The 10,049-nt window shown below is 39.2% G+C and overlaps 1 pseudogene; it reads left to right on the forward strand.

The window, feature by feature from the left end:
- The first annotated feature begins 2,163 nt into the window (after window positions 1–2,163).
- Window positions 2,164–4,420, forward strand: LOC149109070 (carbohydrate sulfotransferase 11-like; annotated as a pseudogene).
- Window positions 4,421–10,049: the final 5,629 nt, after the last annotated feature.

A 10,049-nucleotide genomic window follows, 5' to 3' on the forward strand; every position in this document is an offset into this window, starting at 1 on the left:
ATTTGATAACTTTCTCTCCAAAATTCAGATCATTTGCAGCGTCGGAATTATACGAAAAGAAAATGCCGAGAGCTTGAATCGGTTCTTGAAGCCATTTAAAATTATATGGAATATCAGTTTTGCTTCTCCAGGCTCCAAGCCACATCGCTTCTGTTTTGCTCGTGTTTATTTCTTGGTCGGAGGTGTGTTCAAATTCACGTAGGAGCTTCAAAAGGTTGATAACAGACTGATGGTCACTAACAAACACTGTTGTATCATCCGCGAATTGGGTGACTTTCATTTCCTTTCCGCCAGTAGCAATGCCTTTGATGTCATTGTTACTTTTAAAAGCCTTTGCGAAAAGCTCAATACCAATTACAAAAAGAAGGCCCGACAAGGGGCATCCTTTCCGGACGCCTCGATGCAATTGAAAAAAGGTGAAGCTTGACCATTGTTTAGGACACAGCTGGATACATTGTGGTAGGTGTCTTCTATGCACCTTTGAATATCTGGGCCAAAATTGAACAGTCTAAGCGTGGATAATAGATAGTTCCATTTTATTGTGTCAAAAGCTTTTCGAAAATCAAAAACAAAAAAAAATGCAATACCTGGCATATTAAAGCTTTTAGTGAGAAACATGACATCTGGAATCAATGTGATGTTCTCGCCTATATAGCGGCCTTTTACATATCCGTTTGATCGAGATTGATGATTTTGGGCAATTGTGCGATGCAACAAGTGTAATCTCTTCTTCATCCTGTTTCAATACAATTGTGCGATGCAGCAAGTGCAATCTGTTCTTTACAAGAATCAGTCTTGATCATAGATTGTTTTCAATCCCGGAATTTTCTGTTAATCGAACTGCTCTTGAGAGCTCAGTTTAATGAGGCGTAAATTAATCAGTGGTCTGCTTTTGAGCATGCCATAGCTTATATAAGACATAAGAAGATCTTGCTTTAAAGCGTTACCGACCTTGGACGAGTGTTGGCATTTCAAGATACAGCTCTTTGATCAGTGGTTGACGGTGAAACTTTCATGTCTTTGATGGTTAAATTTAGTGATGACGGCTATAGGGAGAAGTGTCACGGATGAAGAGGTTCAATTCTAAAAGCAAAGGAATGGATATATCAGATCATATATATTCAAAAGTGCAAATTATGCAGTAATCGATAGTAAGGTGAACGTGTCGAGGACGACCACGACCTGTAAAATATATAAAATCATTACCAATGAACGAAAATTTTGCAACACACGCCGGAGTTTCAAGACAGAAATCGGTTCTCTCCAAGGTAGTTCTTTTTAAGCCTCAGGGCGATTTACATAGCGATACATGCGCTAAGTCACGGAAAGGCACGTGTGCAAATCCACGAAAACGGTTGCTAAGGAATACATGTTTTGCAATGACGCATTCTCGAGCTCTGCTTGAATCCTTCGGTCTTGTACTGCTCAAGACTTCCTTTCCTTTTTTTTTATTTGACTAGAAACATACTAGTAATAGTTATCACTTAATCTGCCCCCCGCTCTCTTTTATTTCTGCTGATTGAAAACAATAGTATTGAACATTTGTGTATGAATTCATACTGTTCCAGTAACTTAGGCATCTTACCATGAATATGATCCAAACAATCAACTAAGTTAGCTAAACCAACACATTCTGTTTAACTCCTTCTATCACATGATATTCTTTACATAATACTCTCGCGAGAGCATTTACAGCAGAGCAGTTAACCATAAATTATCCCGTTAGAAAGGACGCAAAAAGTACTTCATGGAAAAAAAAAATAGGTTGCCTTCATGGAAACTAATATTTCTTTTACAAAAATTTCACTCAGTAGAACTTTTAATATAGGGGAAAAAAGCTTAAAGAATTATAGCGAAACAAAAAATTAAGTCAAACTACTATGCTGTTCCAATTTAATGCTGAAACAAGCCATTTGTCTTGATATACGAGCAAACGTATCTCGATAGCAGAACGGAAGTCGGTTTTTTTTTTTCCGAGGCGTAAACAGAAGTATCGTGTTACAGTCACCATATATGCAATTTGAGTCAAGCTTTCTGACCTCAACGAAAACGCTGCAAAACATTTAGATTTATATTTGGATCCCTGCAAAGTCACCCAGCCCACACATGAGCTCTGCGCTACGTAGAATTACTCAATACAAATAAGCGATCCGAATAAACGAGATGCCAAAGGTAAAGCTGGCGATCGGAATTAAGAGTATTTAGCTATTTAGTTGTAATTGAACCACACTGGCCTTTAATTTCTAGTATACTTCAAAATCTCTTAAGATACCTTCCGAGTTGTTTTTCTCCCAAAATCCATCTTCAGGATCTTTGAAATTGTTTTCAACTTGTCCTAGATGAGGATCTCTGCCATTTCGAAGCGAATTTACTTGATCGCGCTAAAATCGTTATGCAGACCATATTGTAATTGGAGTGTATTTTTGACCTTGAAATGCTGCTCGAAGATGGCGAAACACGAACTCGTGGTTACAAGAGCCTTGAAATGCTGTTAGAAGATGGTGAAACGCGAACTCGTGGTTGCAAGAACCTTGAAATCAAGAATTTCATGTAATCAACACCGACCAACACCCCACCTAAGCTCGATTTCCAGCCGTTTTGTGAGCCCGCGTTCCTTGCCCCACATTACCCAAGACCACCTTGCGCGCCTAGTTTCATCAAATCGAGAACGGTTCGCAGACTACAAACACATTTCTTGCTTTTTTGAAATCCTTTGTATGTATACACGTGGGGAATCCTAGCGTGCCTCCTCGGGTTTTGGCCTCTGGGCCAAAACCCTGCGGGGGCAACATTAAAAAGATCAGCCATTGACGGAGAAAGTTCAGTGAGTAATTTTCAAAACAGCTCCCAGTCTTGTTTCATCATATATGAGTAGCATTTTCTTTTGATTTGGCAGGATCAAGGCCAACAGTCAAAGCAGTCTGGAATGCAATTAAGACTTTGCTTGAAACGAAAGAGCTGCTACAGGTAATAAAGCATTTTCCGTGAGTCATCTGGGACATTGATACAACTGCTTGCTAGTTCTTACCTTAAAGGAGATTTATTTCACCAGGTAAAATAAATAGTTTTATGATGCTTCTTATGACTCCGTTCTCACTTCCGCCTGAGGGGCTTCCGGTACTTCAGCCGGTTATGACGTCACATTCCTCCATGCGCTTTCTCTCCCTTCACGTCGATTGAAGAAAGCATCGTGCTGGAATTTCATCCCCTCCTCCACCCCGTCTCCTCCGGTACATATAGTCTTATTCTGGAGCTCGCCAGCGGTTTTCACCCTCACCTTTGCTGAGAACGAGGTCGTTTAAAGGTTAGCTCTTCCTTAAGGATGAGTGACTGGCAAATAAATGCTGTAGACTTTATTGATTTAATAAACGGCCACTCGCGTGGCCAAAAGTTTGCCAATCCAGATGGGTTTTAAGGTTTCATTAGGCCTTACAACTCAAGTTCAGCTAATGATGGTTAAACTAATGATGGTTAAAAGTGTACTTGTAATAATTTTAATTAACATCATTCACAAACAGGACTAGCATCAATCAGAGTTTGAGGATGGAAACTCGTTTGCAAGAACGAAAAGCTCGAGTCCAAGATTACTGCAAGAGGCACAAACGTAACGCCGACACTGTACTTGGGAAGGATCTTCATTATTTTAACATGTTTCGTAGCAGGAAAGTTATTTACTGTTTTGTACCCAAAGTCTCAAGCTCACAATGGAAAAAGAAATTGTCTGTCTTGGTAGAAGATTACAAGCAAATTTATAATGGTAGTTTGAAAAACGATTTCAGAAAATTCCCTCGACAAGAAGTGGAACCAATGCTTAAAACCTCTTACGTTCCTATTTCTCCGGGATCCTATGGAGCGAGTGCTTTCCGCTTACAAGGATAAATTTGTGAAAGATAACAAGTATTTTCATCGAGCGTATGGTAGAATTATCATCAAACGATACAGGCCTAACCCAACAAAGCAGGCCCTTGAAACAGGCAGTGGTGTGACTTTTCCGGAAGTCACGAAGTATGTGGTAAATACGAATGCGGAATGAACACTGGCAAGACTTTGACAAACTATGTCATCCCTGTGCTGTAACCTATGACTTTATAGGTCTTTTCGAAAATCTATTTGAAGATGCTCGTTATTTGATTAAAAAAAAAGGCGGGAAGTGACGACCGCGTCTCCTCGCATTTGTTTCGTTCGTCTAACACCGCGGCTGGCATATTACATTACTATTCTCAAATTCCTAAACAAAGAATTTTTCAAATGGCAAAGATTTATGAAAGTGACTATGATCTGTTAGCTTATTCTTTTCTAGGCAAATTGGGAGCACTTTTGAATTCAACTGATAGCCAGTAATTGCACGCGTTATTTTTTAGGGCTAGATTAAAAATACTACAAGAAAATATGGTCAATGTCCCGACAATGTGTAATAGTGCTTTTGGAAAACGAGCTAAACGATGTATTCTGGAGCGAAAAAGAAAATGTTACGTCTCGGGTTGTTTTCCCAGCGTGAACTAAGACTGAGAACCGTTAGGAATACTAGAAAATACAATCCAAATCCTAAACGCCAATTTACTTCGACAATTCGGACTTGGCTGCTTAGAGGCTTGGGGTATGAAACAAAAGAGATCACATGGCAGAAAAATGGTGGAAAAGTAGGTTTTTTTTTCCTGGTCTCAGATAGAAGTTAGAATTTGAATACACTATTGAGATTGACCCCTTACATACAGGAGAAATAATAGGGAGAGCAAGAAAAAATCCTTGTTAAATTTTCAAAAAGCAGCGAGAAAAATAAGAAGGTCCTTAACTCTTAACCTTTTGTGCAACTGCAGATTGACTTTAAATTGAGTTTCACAATCAAATTAAAAAACCATCAACAAAATGTTCTCCTCAGATTTAGTGATTTATAACCATGCACGCAGGTTATCATGAGAGTGAGTCAGCTGGAGTCATGAACTAATTAAGAGAGTATACCTGAGCATTTATTCATTATACCATTCCATGAATATGATACTTTGTTTTGATTGAGGATTAAAATATAACAGTTATTAATTCGGTCTAAAGTCATGCAGTGGTTTTCAACATTTTATGCTTTCGATGTCTAAATATTTATGCTTTTTGGTCGGTCTATTTTGCAGGCTTGTTTCTTGGCCTAAACTCCGCCTGAACAGTTGAAATCGAAAATGTTTCAGTACTGGGCATATGTTTAGTGTTGCGATAAATTGGGCAACGAATAAAGATAGGTAAAAAATTTCATTAGTTATCAAGGTATTTAAGTTTGAACAAGCATTCAACTGAGCTGAGATTCCCATTTGTTAAATGTAAGAAAGATGTTTGGCTTTTACCACTTCAGTTGTGTGGTGTGTTCGTCCTAATTGCGTTCGACGAAGTGGAACGCAAACCTAATTTTGACCTGTGGCTTTTCAGCGTTGGTCTCCATGTGCACGGTTCTAAGCTGAAAAAAACCACATTCCTATAAGGACACCAAAATGGCCACCCCGCTTGATTTTTGCAGGGGCATGCTAAGACAATGTGATAAGACATGTGGCGAACATGTGAGTCTGTTAGCAGGCCATGTGAGCTCGTCTTTCCGATGGATTTTTTTTTTACTTCTTTCCATTCAGTCGCCGTACGCCTCGCTATTATGTGCTCTCAGCGTTAGATTTTGGTGAATTTAAACGCTTCAACGGCAGCATTTATCGCAATCTGAGGGAATTGTCCTTGTTTATTAACACGACTTGGCTTTGGGATGATAACCGTAGGAACAGCTACATTTGGATTGCATTTGTTGATTAGTTCCAGTCGCGACAGATAGCTCAGTCTTTATTCGGTCGAAATTTTATTGTTTGGAATCGGTGGAAAAGTACTCTGAAGGTAAGATCCATAAGACTACTTTATTCACCAGGGGAAATACTCGAATTAGTCGCGAGACGAGCACGCGACTGCAAATGCTAGCTTAGAATAATGTACGTAATTTAAATATTCTATGAAACTTGAGAGACTACAGAAACTGGCAGCGTCACGCAACGTATCAACAAATCGTGACCTCTTCACTAGCATGGACTTTGACACTATGCATGTCTGACTGTAAAACCTCGGTTGCTGCTGAAAAATGTTGATTTTAGCAATGGACAAAGGTTGAAAGTCAGCTAGTGAAATCATTTATTTACGATGTATAATTATATATTAAAGTGAGAGCGTCGAACGCACTCTCATAATCTCTGATTACTACTAGTATAAGTAGTAAACAACTCGGTTTATAACACCATGTTTATCCCATAATAATATAGTCACAATGAACATACGGGACACTACATCTCCCCTAAATTACTACAAAAACAAACAAGTAAATCTAGAAAAGTAGAGATAACAAACTCAAAGTGACTAATAAAGTGTTTAAAAGAAAGTTCAGATTCTCTTATTTTCTTCTGAGTAATTTAAACTATGCGTATACATAATCTTGCATTCAGGTGGGTGCTTGCCTGGCACGCAGAGGGCGCGAGGCAACTGAAGGCAAGGGACCAGATGGAGCTTTCCGTGTATCTGCTGTTGGTTGACTAGGGCTGGGATTCGTGTGATCCTGTTCGGGCTGCACTGGCTGCCAGTTGTGGCTGCGGATCTATTTCCCCTTTGTCAACAGTTTCAGGATTAACAAGCCTTTTCATGTTAGCAATGTTGCGCATCTTATTGGCTCATAGTTAGGTGAGAGCTTGTTTTCACGTGTCTGCTTTAATAGCGCTTTGTCACCGTCCTCAATATTGCTGTGTTTAGCTGCTTGTGTTCTGTCTGCATATTCCTTTTGGCGAAGTATGGCACGATTGTCTCTCTTTCTCAACAGCTGTTTCCAATATGCTTTCGTTGTACAGTCTTTTTACCACTTCACATCAATAGGAGGAAATATCTGTAAGTTGTCTGTCTTTATCTTTTTGATTCTGTTTGTCACCTTTTCTTAGAATTACTGTAACCTATTGCTTTTTAGTCGAAAACCACATAACTCAGCCAGATGCGTTTTTGAAATTACTTTTATAAATCAAAGTGAGCCTAGAATAAATTCGTTTTCAAATCTCCTTTCGGTCTGATTCCTACATTAGTTCGAAAATAACCGCCGCTCAAGTTTACCAAGGCTCAACCGAAAGGAAATTATGGCCACGAATTCGAGTGAAGAATCAACCACGCGCGATCGCGACAGGCGACCAACATGTAACGTGACCCCGGACAACGAAGGAATTCGACACCAAAAATCCCTTGAACTTTGCAGAAAAAAGAAGCGCTGCGAAGGAAACCATTAGCAAGTAGCTCAAAGAAGTTACGGAATAAATTTCTTTTTCTCGAAAAAAATAATTCTATTAGATACATTTGCCTGAACGTTACGTCATATTTTGACGTTAACTCAGCATGAATTCAAAACGTAAACAAAAGAACAAGCTTAAACTTTGGCCTGTATTCAATTTTAAAGATCCTATTGGATTTGTGTTTATAAAAAAAAATCCTCTCGCTCGCCCAAAGGGAAATTCGCTTTGGTTTGCAAAATTTCTTAATTCAGGCTCTGCGTCAATGCTAAGTTCTGTTTGTTATTTTTAATTTACTGTCAATGAACTCAAACCACAGGGGATCCGAACAACATAATCATTTAAATTCATGCAAAATATCTATATACTGTTATTCACTAGGCCGATTAACTAGCTGAACATTCTTTCTAGGTGTTTGTTTACAGACCAACATTCTCTAGTTAAATGTGACTTCTGTTTTCATTCATTTAACCCGATAACCAGGCGATTCAAATTCCAAAACCGGAAAACTATCAGAAATGGCTGAGAGAGGATGACTTCGCTGACCAATTCGGGTTTGAAACAAACCCCTTTGCACGGAAATTTCGTTGAAAAATGGTGGAAAGAGCACTTCGGACTATCTAGACGTACGTTCGAATATATTGCGCGGACGGTCCGAGTGGCTGGTCCGGATTTGGCTTACTTTTTTGCCATGAAAACAAACGTTGTCGAAAACGTGACCGAATGAAATTGACGCAATCTGGACGCCTCGGGATCCGAGATACTATGCGCTGCAGGTGGATATATCTGTCATCTCGACGTTGGTTACCGTCTTAAACCATGGCTGATCACAGGGTGAATCGAACTTTTACCTTGGTTATCTTTCTTTCGCGGGCGGCGTTAACGATTTTCCACGATCGAAATAAGCTTTTCATTGCCTACATGTTGATACTGCTGATGCCTGTAAATCAGCTGAAAAGGCTACGCAGTCAATAATAAATTTGGTCCAGTTCCGGGTGCATCGTGGCAGAGGTAAAGTTACTTGTCAAGTTTTGTATCGATTTGCGTTCATGAAAATCTTCTTGCCCGCCAAAACACAGGGGACCCGAACACTGTATCAGCAATAACATAATCACTTACATTCATTTAAAATAAATGCACTGTCATTTAGCTGTGTGCATGGGTCTGCTTGAGCCGTTTAGACAGGATATGACAAGAAGCAAAGGCGGTTTACATTTCAAATATCATCTTGTCTGCCACATTGTAAAATAAATGCGACGATCCGATTACGTCTCGAGTTTTCACTATCTTCATCGGGAAGAGATTCTAGGGTTTCATAAAATCCTCAAACATTCAACACGCACGATGACTATGTGTGATTATGTAATAATATAGGCCCACTCTGGGACCTTAAGTCGCCTAAAGTCGCCTTAAGTCACCCTAAGTCGCCTTAAGTCACCCTAAGTCGCCTAAAGTCGCCTTAAGTCGCTATCGGTTACGCAGTGTTAAAAAGGTTTCAACACACTGAAATTGCCCCTGTAGAAGGTTATTAGACTTGTAACTGTCATGTTAGGGTAAACTCCACTCTAACCCTATCGAGGAGGAAGCACGATGACCCAATGGTTGGTGCAATGGACCCCTATTGTGGATCATTGCATTGTGTTCATACTCTCATAGTGCCTCTCCTCACCCAGATGTATAAATGGGTACTGGATACGGAACAGGGGGGGGGGGGGCAGGATGCAGCAGAGGTAGCCTCGATAGTTGTGCTTTTAATTTTTTTTTAACACTTGTTCCCAATGCATTGGAGCCATCTAAACCCCCCCTTAAACGGCCCTAGTCAGCCACACCTTTGTTTTTGTTTACATACAAGAGGTTGCCTTCTATGCTTTATTCGGAGCATGTCAAAGCAAAGAAAATCACTGTGAAGCTACTAAAGATAAAGGGACATACTTTCAGAAACTTACAGTAAAGCAACAAGACTTTGCCTCACCATGCAATATCAATAATTTTGATGGCATTGAAAATAGCAGAGGCTGACTAGGGTCCTTTAAGAAGCTGAGGACCCGACAATTACTGTTATGTCTCAAGGCCATGGCTCCCTTATACACAAAAAACCCTAATATTATTATAGTCTTGCACCTCCCTAGCCCCCATTTTAGCAAGAATAATTTCTACATGTGAACAATACTTAAATAGGAATGACAATCTGATGTATACTCTCTCACAGATGGCTTTTTATTTCTATTAAGTTTTATTTTTTTCTTGTATTTCATTGTAAAAGAGTTAATAATTAAGATGACACTCTGTGTTGTCATCAGGAAATATATTAGATGTGGAAGGATATAACAAATGACTAAACTGCAATAACTTCATTTAAGCTTATTAATTTTTGTACGATATTTCTGAATCAAACCTTCCGAAGACCTACAGTCTATAATTAATACACAACAACAGTGAGAGGTGTTCCAGATCATCAAGATGAAAAGAAAAAAAACAGAAAGATATTTCTGGGTTAAGGCTCGATTCTTTCTAGTCACTTTTACACTGAGCAGTAAAAATATGGTCATCCAAAGCTAATTGAACCGAATTGAGTCTACACTTTAAATACTTTACTTACCCAGTGTAAAAGAGTGACAAAAGTGGGCCATTTCTACAGCAAAAATCATTGTTTGCATTTTACTTCCACATTCGACCAACTGTAAACGTTTGAATTTCGTAATTAGACGAACCAACTTGCAGCATAATGTTTATCTATCCTTTTCGTACACATGATGAAGCCAGGTATTCACATCA

Source organism: Orbicella faveolata, unplaced genomic scaffold (genome assembly GCF_042242905.1).
Source record: "Orbicella faveolata isolate gen_17 unplaced genomic scaffold, um_ofav_v1 contig_25, whole genome shotgun sequence".
Classification (NCBI taxonomy): Eukaryota; Metazoa; Cnidaria; class Anthozoa; order Scleractinia; family Merulinidae; genus Orbicella; species Orbicella faveolata.